We start from the raw sequence: 13,074 nt of genomic DNA, 5'->3' as shown, positions 1-13,074 counted from the left end.
GTCGTCCACCTTGTCGTTGCCGCTCCTACGACCGCCTCATCCATGGCAACAGGATATATCCCCGACCCGGCCGTCTTCCATCTAAAGTCTTCTTCCCCACTGCCGACAGCCATCGCACCCGCAGCACCCTCAACGTATCAGCATATGCCTACACAGCGTCGCAAGAGAGGTGGTACTCTTCCATATGTGCTTAAGTTATTGATCTCACCCAGAAAATAGATCGTAATTTGTTTACTGTACTTTTCTTGTCCGTACCAAATCGTAGTGGCTAGTTGAAAGCAAACATTGGTTGCGAAGTAGCTTTGTCCGGTTTGCACCTTCAGATCCGCCATGGCACAGGCACTATACTCGTAAAGCTTATGGTTTCCCCCCTTTATATTCACTACCATCGTCGTAGGTGCTTCGTGTCGTGCTAGCACTGCTCCTCAAGACCTCAACCCAAAGCTTACGTGTTGAAATACGAATCTGATATGATGCTCATATCACCAAAACAGAGAACGTTTAATTGGTCACCTAATGTTCCTATATTCGTTTCGAAAAGCATGTGCGCCACCCACTGGTCTAGCTAGTTCCACTTTCCTGATTTTTCTCTTGATGCTTAGGGTTTTCCCCTTTTATCTACTCTACTATGATCTGCGTAGGTGCTTTCTGTCGTACTAGCATTACTCCACCCTTCAAGCTAAACAACACAACACTCATAATTCGAAAGCTTAGTTGTTCAAATATGATTGTGATATGATACTGATATTAGTTAACTGACACATTTAATTGGTTAGCTAAAGGTCCCACTTGAGTTTCCAAATGCATGTCGCGACATATAGAGAGATAGCATAATTGCATTTCTTTGTCACTTGTTGACCGTACTTTCTTGTCCATACCAAATCTTAGTTGTTATTTCAAAGCAAACATCGGTTGCTAACTACCCTTTGCGCGGTTTGCAGCTTCAGATCTGCCATCTCACTGCCACGGTCAACACTGTACTCATCATGCTTATGTTTTTCCCATTTTATGATGACCACAATTAGCCTACGTGGTTCGTGTCGTAATAGCACTGCTCCACCCATCGAGCTAAACAAGCTTAGTTGTACAAATTCATATCCGATATTATTGCTGATATTAGTAAAACTGAGAGATGTTTAATTGGTTAGCTAAATGTTCCTACTTTAGTTTCGAAATGCATGTGAGCCACATATGGAGAGACCGGAAAGAATAGTATTTCTTGGTGCGCTCTGGTTCATCATGGGTGGCCAACCGACATTGTATTAAAAGACTTGTAATATCTTCAATCTGCTTGCTCTTCTGCTCTTCTTTAAGATGATACTCTTCTCTTGCGGTCGACTGGTCAGGTCGAGTTGTTCTCCCTTAGTATATTTTGAATCTGTCAGGTCAGGTCGACTTGTTCTTCTTTACTATATGTTGAAGCTATCATCTATGAAGTATCATCACTTATGGAGCTCTCATATTTTTGAGTAGTAGGCCACATTATATTAATGCACACAACAAATTACAGCATGCATGGCATCTTTTAAAAGAATTGCAGAGATAGCACAAAGGGGTTTACAGGGAGGCAGTATTGGATTAGAATCACTTCTGCATTACAAAGAAAATCTCACTTGTTTTTATGTTTTCATGCATGTCAAATATGGAACATTATCAAAATGAATATGAGAATGGGCGCACGAGAGGAACATTGCGGAATGATCCACGACCTAAAAAACTTGGCATGGTGGAGGATGGCCTATCTTATTCACCCATCAAGGTGCTTGCTCTAACTTTGCAAAGTTGTATTGGTCGCACATATTTTACTTCTGACCTCTTGCATTACTTCTACTTTGTTACACCATCTGCTTAGTTTAAGCATCATATATGAGTATATGCCATACCTATCCATTTTCTGTACCTATTCCATGTGTCGTCACACTATGTTTTTCCAGCCAAATGTTGTTCTTTCATAATAGGTGTCCAAAAGGAAGAGGGTGAGTGCAGGTCGTCAAGGAGTACAAACTAGGTATTTGGAAAAGGTAGTGATACCTGTTAAATCAGATAGATCAGCAGCCACAGAAAACACAGGCCCAACTGTACCACACTTTACCCCTACTCCAGTGGCCAAACCCCTATTAGAACTGCTGGGAGCCCAGCGTCAGGTACTGTCTATGATATCAATTCAAAATTTGAACTCCTAAATTTCTGCTTGTGCCTTACCTTCTCTCTTGTATGAAAACTAATTTCAGATGAATCTCCTTGCTCAAAGGATCATACGATCTCAAAACAATAATGGGCTCTACATTGCTCTTGTCAGTACCTCTCTCCCTTTTGCCTTGTAACGATGTACTTAATTAATTGCTATTTGATTATGTATCATCAGTCTGCGCCTGAGCTTCATTATCCTCTGTTTCTTCCAATATTATTTCATCTATATTTACTCTTTGCAAAATGTAGAACAATGGCAACACTTATAAAGAATTTTCCTCCACTATATCCTTTGTCTAGCCCGTGTTAACATGTAATGTAAGTTCATCCTTCTCAAGCCTTCAAACTTTGTTTTAGTATATATTTGGATATGCATCATTTCCTCCACTATTGTTTGCTTTGCTGTTTACATCTAATTGGATGTTTGCAACAACTACCTGTTTCAAATTGTAGTTGTAAAAACATGTTCCTTATGCAGAATAGATCCATTTATTTGCTTATATAATTGTGAAACCTGTTACGTGTCTCCTTGTTTCTCTTTCAGACTCGTATCTCTTATGCCAGGCGGAACTTTAGGGAAGATAGTGAGCCAAACCATCTTGAGGACAGCGAGATGACCCCAAGGTCCTGTCTTGATGAAGACAATGAGTTGAGGCTACTCACCAGCAGGTGTGAGACAACCTCTGTGCAGTCGCTGCCTCAATCAGTTTGACTTCTTCAGTCTTGACTTAAAGCAGAAAGGCTTGCTTCAGCTCAGCTCCGACTTGAAGTCAAAGATGCAATGAAGATGTCAAAGGACTGCCGTGCGCACCATCATGCCTTAAATCTAGTGTTGATGCATCTATCGTTGACACAACTGAGGTCTACTCAGCTTCTTCAGCTGTTTGGGGGGGCCCGACCTGGCCAGGCCTAGTGCCTTCTGAAGTGCTCTTAGTTTTGTATATTCTTTTGTCAGCGCGTTTATTTGCACTGGTGGCGAACTTTGATGCCCAGTGGATGTAATATGTGTGATAGCCGTGATAGCCTAGCGTAAGTTGCTTGCTTATTTATTTCCATGTTGTCTTGTTTATTTGTTTGCTTCTAGTCATTGCAGTTCTTTTTCCGCGGTTTGCTAGTGGCTGCAATAACCTATTTTTTAAAACTAGGCCACAATAACCATGGGCTAATATTTACTGTAGTGACACTGGGCCTCCTACGGGCCGTAGAAACAATGGGCCTTCTACGGGCCGTAGAAATAATGGGCCTTCTATGGGCCGTATCATCAATGGGCCTTATACGGGCAGTATGATCGATGGCCAAACATGGGCCAATAACAAGCCGTATTATGGCCGTAAACGGGGATAGAGTTGGAATCGTCCGTTCATGGGCCGACCATAACGGGCCATCGTTAATAGGCCATATTTGATGACGCTATGAAGACGGCCCAACGTATTAACGGACCACAAATGGGCCGACTGTAACCACGGGTTGAATTTGGCCCACAAGCAGAAAATGACAGTAACGGGTCGTAAGTAAACGGATGCTGGAAATGAGACCAAGAATAAATGGGCTCTGGGAAGGCCGAAAGATAACATGGGCTGGAAACGGCCCAACGGAATAACGGGACGTTAATGGGTATAAAGTGATACACTGTTCATTATGGGCCAGTTTCACCACGGGCCGTTAATGGGTGTAAAGTGATACACTGTTCATTACGGGCCAGTTTCACCATGGGCCGTTAGTAGGCCAAGAGTTACATAGGGCCTCATATGGGCCAAAAGACGTCATGGGCCATACATGGGCCAGAAGTGAAAACGGGCTGGAATCATATTGGATGGCCCAGATGACGCTACTGGGCCTAATTCAGATAGGGCGTAACGGGCCTTGGGTTAGCGGGCTGTAAATGGGCTATATTTGAACAGGCCGTTAACAGGCTTTCCATGGGCCAGCCTGCCAGCTTTTGACCAAGTCAAACGGGTCGGCCTTTTCACAGGAATGGGCCTCTGTTGGGCCGTGCCACGTGTCGACGTATCATAGGCGCCTTCCGTCCAATGAGTGGTTGACATCTGTCCCAACGATGAGCCGACATGTGTTTCCTCCAGCCAATGATGATTTTACACGTGGAAATTTCCCATTGGTCGGGGCTGTTAATGGGTTATTGGATCCAAAACCCGACCCGACAGCTTAACGGCGTTCCGTTACGGTGGATGCCACGTGTTGGTCACCCTTGACGAAAGCACTTCTGTGACGCGCGATTTATCGTCATGTCATGGAACACTTCTACGACAGCACAGGTATGACTATCTTCATTCTGTCATAAATTTGTCATGGATGTACATGCATGACAAAAAAAGCGACCTACTGTGACAAACACGTATCATCACGGAAGTGTATTTTTTTTGTAGTGAGAGAAGGTTTAGGAGCAAGCACACAGGTCGTTTACCTAGGTTCGGGCCGCGAGGACGCGAAAAACTGATACGTCCATTTTGCATCATGCTTTTATATCGATATTTATTGCATTATGGGCTGTTATTACACATTATGTCACAATACTTATGCCTATTCTCTCTTATTTTACAAGGTTTACATAAAGAGGGAGAATGCCGGCAGCTGGGATTCTGGGCTGGAAAAGGAGCAAATATTAGAGACCTATTCTGCACAACTCCAAAAGTCCTGAAACTTCACGGAAGATGTTCTCCAAATATATAAAAAATACCGAGAGCAAGAACTTCACCAGGGAGGCCACACCCTGCCCACGAGGGTGGGGGGCTCGCCCTACCCCCTGGGCGCGCCCCCTACCTCGTGAGCACCTCGTGTGCCTTCCAGACTCCGTTTTCTTGCACCATACGTATTTTGCTCGGTAAAAATTCATTATATAACCTCCCGTATCACACAAACCTCCTCTGTTCTTGTTTCGAGCTATTTTCTGTCAGGGTTTTCCAGGCTAGGCATCATATCGTCTCCCTCCTCCAACAATGGTGACAACGATGCTTGGCTAGTGAAGATAGATCTAAAGAGGGAAGAACCCACGAGGGTCAACAAGGATGAAAGGATGAAGAAGGCCACGGAGGATCAAGCTCTGGCAGCAAAAGACATCCCACAACAAGTTAGAGGATCCATGACAACATACTTTATCTCAGATATAAGAAAGACATAACTCATTACGTTGTCTTCCTTGTCCAACATCAACCCTTTAGCATGTCATATTTTAATGAGTGCTCCCAATCATAAAAGATGTCAATGATAATATATCTATATGTGAAAACCTCTCTTTCCTTATTACTTCCTATTAATTGCAACAATGACCAAAGCTATGTCTGCCAAATCCCAACAACTTTTAATCATCATACTCTTTCTATGTGAAGTCATTACTCTCAATAAGATCAATATGAACTCTTTGTTTCTTTTTATTCTTTTCCCTTTTATTTTATTCACCCAAAATCATGGCAAAATAATCAAGCCCTTGACTCAACACTAATATTTATTATATATAGCTCACGGACTCGATTACAAAGAGAGATCATAAAGCAAAACTCAAAACTAGATCATGCCATAAACTTTATTCTACTAGATCAAGATACTACTAATAGGATCGAACTAAGAAAAACGGTAAAGATAGGAGTTGTGATTGTGATACGATACCGGGGCACCTCCCCCAAGCTTGGCAGTTGCCAAGGGGAGTGCCCATACCCATGTGATCATATCTCCTTTGTTGGTGAAGAAGGTGGAGGTGACGGATAATCGCACATCGAGCGTAAGAGGTCCTCCAGCTTGCGAATAATGCCCTTGAGTGCGTCAATATGCTCCTTCAACAAAATATTTTCTTGTGTGAGATACTTGTTTTGTATACGAGCCAACTCAATCATCTTGAAAGCTTCGATCTCAGTTGGGGTAAGATGGTTATGATCAAGTTGAAGGATGTCTTTTGCTGCCAGATCTTGATCCTCCGTGGCCTTCTTCATCCTTTCATCCTTGTTGACCCTCGTGGGTTCTTCCCTCTTTAGATCTATCTTCACTAGCCAAGCATCGTTGTCACCATTGTTGGAGGAGGGAGACGACATGATGCCTAGCCTGGAAAACCCTGACAGAAAATAGCTCGAAACAAGAACAGAGGAGGTTTGTGTGATACGGGAGGTTATATAATGAATTTTTACCAAGCAAAATACGTATGGTGCAAGAAAACGGAGTCTGGAAGGCACACGAGGTGCTCACGAGGTAGGGGGGCGCGCCCAGGGGGGTAGGGCGCGCCCACCACCCTCATGGGGCCCTCGTGTCCTTCCCGGACTGCTACTTATTTTTCTATTTTTCTAAATATTCCAAAACGGAGAAATATTGCCTTAAAAATTGTTTTGGAGTCGGTTTGCTTACCGTACCACATACCTATTCCTTTTCGGAGTCTGAAATGTTCCGGAAAGTGTCCCTTATGTATTCCTCCGGGGTTACGGTTTCAATAATATTGGTTTCAACATTTATGGGATTACCTGAGATATAATGTTTAATTCTTTGACCGTTTACCACCTTCGGATTTGTGCCCTTGAAGTTGTTGATCTTTATGGCACCGGAATGATAGACCTCTTCGATAACATAGGGGCCTTCCCATTTAGAGAGAAGTTTTCCTACAAAAAATCTTAAACGAGAGTTGTATAGCAATACATAATCACCTACATTAAACTCACGCTTTTGTATCCTTTTGTCATGCCATCTTTTTACTTTTTCTTTAAACAACTTGGCATTTTCATAAGCTTGGGTTCTCCATTCATCAAGTGAGCTAATATCAGATAACCTCTTCTCAACGGCAAGTTTAAAATCATAGTTGAGCTCTTTAATAGCCCAATATGCCTTATGTTCTAGTTCGAGAGGTAAGTGACATACTTTTCCATAAACCATTTTATACAGAGACATACCCATAGGATTTTTATATGCAGTTCTATAGGCCCATAATGCATCATCAAGTTTCTTGGACCAATTCTTTCTAGAGCTATTAACAGTCTTTTGCAAAATTAATTTGAGCTCTCTATTGCTCAACTCTACTTGATCACTAGACTGTGGGTGATAAGGAGATGCAATTCTATGATTAACATCATATTTAGCAAGCATTTTACGGAAAGCACCATGAATAAAGTGTGAACCACCATCAGTCATTAAATATCTAGGGACTCCAAACCTCGGGAAAATAACTTCTTTAAGCATTTTAATAGAAGTGTTGTGATCAGCACTACTAGTTGGAATAGCTTCTGCCCACTTAGTAACGTAATCAATAGCAACTAAAATATGTGTGTATCCATTAGAGGCAGGAAAAGGTCCCATATAATCAAAGCCCCAAACATCAAACAGTTCAATAACAAGTGAATAATTCATAGGCATTTCTTGACATCTACTAATATTACCAATTCTTTGACATTCATCACAAGAAAAGAAAAACTTACGGGCATCCTTGAAGAGAGTAGGCCAATAAAAACCAGATTGCAATACCTTATGTGCAGTTCTATCTCCAGTGTGGTGTCCTCCATAAGCCTCGGAATGACACTTGCGTAGGATCTATTCCTGTTCATGCTCAGGTACACAACGTCTAATAACACCATCTACTCCTTCTTTATAAAGATGTGGGTCATCCCAAAAGTAATGTCTTAAATCATAGAAAAACTTTTTCTTTTACTGGTATGTGAAGCTAGGTGGTATAAACTTAGCAACAATATAATTAGCATAATCAGCATACCATGGAGTACTGCGAGAAGTACTTATAACATTTAATTGTTCATTGGGAAAGCTATCATTAATAGGTAGTGCGTCATCAAGAACATTCTCTAACCTAGACAAGTTGTCTGCAACATGGTTCTCAGCTCCCTTTCTATCAACAATATGCAAATCAAATTCTTGTAGCAAGAGAACCCATCTAATAAGTCTAGGTTTAGCATCTTTCTTTTCCATAAGGTATTTAATAGCAGCATGATCAGTTTGAATAGTTACATTAGAATCAACAATATAAGATTTGAACTTATCACAAGCAAATACAACTGCTAAAAGCTTTTTTTCAGTAGTAGCATAATTTATTTGAGCATTGTCTAGAGTCTTACTAGCATAATGAATAACATTTAATTTCTTATCAACTCTTTGCCCTAGAACAACACCTACAACATAATCACTAGCATCACACATAATTTCAAAGGATAAATTCCAATTGTTGCTGAACAACAGGTGCAGAGACTAATGCTTTCTTAAGTATTTCAAATGCTTCTACACAATCATCATCAAAGACAAATGGTATATCTTTTTGCAATAAATTAGTTAGAGGCCGAGAAATTTTTGAGAAGTCCTTAATGAACCTCCTGTAAAATCCGGCGTGACCAAGGAAACTTCTTATACCTTTGATGTCCTTGGGCCATGGCATCTTTTCAATAGCATCGACCTTGGCTTTATCAACTTCAATACCTCTTTCAGAAACTTTATGCCCCAAGACAATACCTTCATTAACCATAAAGTGGCATTTTTCCCAATTCAAGACAAGATTAGTTTCTTCACATCTCTGCAAAACTTGATCAAGATTGCTCAAGCAATCATCGAAAGAGGAACCATAGACGGAAAAATCGTCCATGAAAACCTCACAAATCTTTTCAAAAAAGTCAGAGAATATAGCCATCATGCATCTTTGAAAGGTAGCAGGTGCATTACATAAACCAAAAGGCATACGTCTATAAAAAAAAGTACCAAAAGGGCATGTAAAAGTAGTCTTTGATTGATCTCTAGCCGACACAGGTATTTGAGAGAAACCAGAATAACCATCTAGAAAGCAATAGTGTGTATGTTTGCATAATCTTTCTAGCATTTGATCAATAAAAGGTAAGGGGTAATGATCTTTCTTAGTAGCTTTATTTAATTTGCGGAAATCAATTACCATCCTATAACCTGTGATAATTCTTTGTGGAATCAATTCATCTTTATCATTAGGAACAACAGTAATACCTCCCTTCTTAGGGACACAATGGACAGGACTTACCCACTCACTATCAGCAACGGGATAGATTATACCTGCCTCCAGAAGCTTTAGTATTTATTTTCTTACCACTTCTTTCATTTTAGGGTTTAGACGTCGTTGAGGATCACGAACTGGTTTGGCATCTGCTTCCAAATTTATTTTATGTTGACATAGAGTGGGACTAATGCCCTTAAGATCATCAAGAGTATATCCAATAGCAGCACGATGCTTCTTCAGAGTTTTCAATAATCTTTCTTCTTCATGCTCTGAAAGGTTAGCACTAATAATAACAGGATATATCTTCTTTTCATCAAGAGAAGCATATTTAAGATTACCAGGCAACGGTTTAAGCTCAAACACGGGATCACCCTTGGGTGGAGGAGGATCCCCTAAGATTTCAACAGGCAAATTGTGATGCAGAATAGGTTCCTGTTTAAAGAATACTTCATCTATTTCCCTTCTTTCATTCATGAACATATCATTTTCATGGTCTAGCAAATAGTGTTCTAAAGGATCACTAGGTGGTACGTCAATAGAAGCAAGACCAATAATTTCATCCTTACTAGGTAATTCTCCCTCACGATGTTGTTTACTAAATTTAGAGAAATTAAACTCATGAACCATATCATCCAAGCCAATAGTAACAACATTCTTTTTGCAATCTATCCTAGCATTAACAGTGTTCAAGAAGGGTCTACCAAATATAATGGGACAAAAGCTATCTTGTGGAGAAGTAAGAACAAGAAAATCAGCAGGATATTTAGTTTTCCCACACAAGACTTCAACATGTCTAACAATCCTAATTGGTGAAATAGTATCTCTATTGGCAAGTTTAATTGTGACATCAATACCTTCTAACTCAGTAGGTGCAATTTCATTCTTAATTTCTTCGTATAAAGTATGCGGTATAACACTAGCACTCGCACCCATATCACATAAGCCATGATAACAATGATCTCCTATTTTAACAGAAATAACAGGCATGCCTACCACAGGTCTATGTTTATCTTTAGCACAAGGTTTAGCAATTCTAGCAGTTTCTCCTTTGAACTGAATAACATGCCCATCAATATTATCAGGCAAGAGATCTTTAACAATAGCAATATTAGGTTCTACTTTAACTTGCTCAGGAGGTGTATAAGTTCTAATATTGCTTTTACGAACAACAGTTGAAGATTTAGCATGATCCTTTATTCTAACAGGGAAAGGTGGTTTCTCAATATATGTCGGGTGGTAGGTACGACATATGCCAACGGGTGGCTTATCATTGTGGGAGCCAGTAAGACATCGCCGGTGCCTGGAAACGGGATAAGGCGAAGACATGCACGCCGGCGGATCTTACCCAGCTTCGGGGCTCTCCGTGGAGATAACACCCCTACTGCTGCTCTGCGGGGTCTCCGCATGTTCACTAGATGAATCAAGTAGCTACACAACGCTCCTTGAGCTGTTTGGTGGGAGGAGGAAGAAGGGCACGGCTAGCCTGCTTCTTCTCCTTGTGTGGTGTCTAGGACTAGCAAGGGGTCCAACCTTTTGCATGGGTGCTCTGGGGGGTTTATATAGGCCTACCCCCCGGGGGTACAATGGTAGTCCATCTGGGCGCGGGGCCCAGCCGTCTGTGACTGTGCTCGCCGGCTTCTGCGCCGGCTGCTGGGGCCTGCCGACTGTTGGGTCCCGCCGGCTGCAGGCCCCTTGGTCGACAGGCAGGCCCCACTGTCCAGGGCCTGGTCGGCGGCTGGTTACTGTGGCTCCATCTTGTTGACGTGGGCTTCGTCGTGGTAAGCGCGGCTACAGTGCCGCCGCCTGTCAGGCGATCGCTGTAGCCTCACCGCGTCTTGCCTCCTTAATGGGGCGTCTTCTTCGAGGGAGGCGGTAAGCCGGCTACGGGGAGCCGGCTCTGTCTCGGGCCGACTGGTTGGAGGCGTGGCCGCCTTCGGGCATCTCTCTGCTCAAAGGGGCCCACCGTCTGTGGGCAATGCTGGCGGCCCGTCGTGGGTGATGCCAGGGTCAACATGGCAACAGTGCCGCGCCGGACGGGTCATGCCTACCCCGTACGGCGCACTGTGCCAGGCATGCTCCGGGATTCGGGGGTGGCAGGCTTCACTGTAGCCACGCCCCGTCGCACCGCTGCTAGGTGGGTGCAAACTTTATGGGTACGGTCTTGACCGCTTTATGGGAGCCGGCTTCTTGGAGTCGGCCTTCTCATGGCCGGCTTCTTGGAGTCGGCCTTCTCATGAGGGCGAAAGTCGGACCGCCTTCCGAAAGCCGGCCTGGGCGGCAGCCAGCAAGGGGAAGGCGGCCCCATGTCTTTGATTCTTGAGAGCCAGGCGGGCTCGTAACTTTTTCAGAAGGGCCAGGGGAAGCCGGCTAGGCTACCCATGGCTATTTACTCCGACAGTAGTCCCCGAAGCTGATCGGGCTCCGAGGTGAGCAGGGGGTCGAGAAGCTTGGTCAGCTTCCCATCCTGAAGAGCCGGCTTTGCGGGCATATGCCGACTTCAGAGAGCCCCGCGTCTTGTAGGCGGGAGGAGGAGGGGACCTGCGTGCTGACCACGGGCCCTCCCGCGGCCACGCAGCAGCAAGATCCTGCAGCGCACGCGCGCGACGGGATGCCGCGGCAGGCCCGGGCCCGCCACTCGCGAGCCTTGGTCCGGGCACGGATCTTCCGTGGCCCACAGGGGCCGCTCGCCTTCTCGAGGCAGTTTTGTTTCGCCGTTAAGGCTTAATAATCGCGGGATGTGGGGAGTGGGCACGATCGATCCCCACGCTTCCCCACGCCGCGCCTCCTCGGCTCCGCCACGCGATCCTATAAGTAGGGGAGGAGGGAGAGCAACAGAGGTTCGCATGCTCTTTCTCGCTCCGCCCCTCCTAATCCTCGTTTCTTCCTCTCGCTGCCGTCGCAGCTTCCCATCACAGCACCCCCACATCGTCCTGCTCCCATGGCATTGTCAAGCTCGTGGGACGGCTCCAACATCCATGAAGACCATGTGGAGTTCCTCCGCCAGACTCGGCGCCTGCCCGGCGCCGACCTTGTACAGGTCCGCCTGGCGCCGGAGAAGGAGATCTCGCCGGTGCCGGAGGAGGGCGAGCGGGTCGTCTTCCGCTCGCACTGCCTGCGCGGCTTCGGCCTTCCGGCGAGCGGATTTCTGCGCTCCTTCCTAGAGTTCTACAACCTCCAGCCGCATCACCTTACGCCCAATACGGTGATGCTGCTGTTGGCCTTCGTTTCCCTCTGTGAAGGCTTCTTGGGGCTGCTCCCCACGCTGGAGCTCTGGGGCGAGTTCTTCCAGAGCAAACTCGGCACCGTCGTCGCCGGCGTGCCCGCACCCTGCGGGGCCTTCATCGCCATGAGGAGGGCGAGCGAGACCAATCCGTTCCCGTCCATCCCCCTAATCCAGTCGGTGAAGGTCTGGCAGAGATCATATTTCTATGTGAAGAACGTCGCCGAGCAAGGAGACTACATCAACCTGCCAGCTTACGTAGCCGGCCCGCCGGCTGGGAGGCAGCCCTCGTGGAGTTTCCGATCCCGGTCACTGTCTCCGGCCAGGAACTCCACCATCTCCCGGCTTCGGGTGATGATCCAGTCGGAAGGCCTGCGCGGGGCCGACTTGGTGGCCGCCTTCGTGGAGCACCGGATTCTTCCTCTCCAAAGCCGGCCCCATATGATGTGTCAGATGAGCGGCCGCTTCGACCCAAGCCGGCTGAGCACATGGGAAATGCCCCACGCGGAGGTGGCGCTCATGGTTAATTACATCGCCAACTGCAAGCTCGCCGGGGACTGGCAATACGGCAAGGCGCCGTATTCTCGCGCCAATCCTCCGCCCGTGGTAAGCTTCTCTCTCTATCTTCTTTTTGTCGTCAGCCGGCTTCATGACGGCCGGCCTCTGACCAGTCGGTTCTTTTGAGCAGAACCCTCTTCTTGCACCGCTGGCCGGG

The sequence above is a fragment of the Triticum urartu genome, chromosome 4A (genome assembly GCF_056163025.1).
Source record: "Triticum urartu cultivar PI428250 chromosome 4A, HENAU_Tu73, whole genome shotgun sequence".
Classification (NCBI taxonomy): domain Eukaryota; kingdom Viridiplantae; phylum Streptophyta; class Magnoliopsida; order Poales; family Poaceae; genus Triticum; species Triticum urartu.
Note: the sequence above shows the minus strand (reverse complement) of the source record.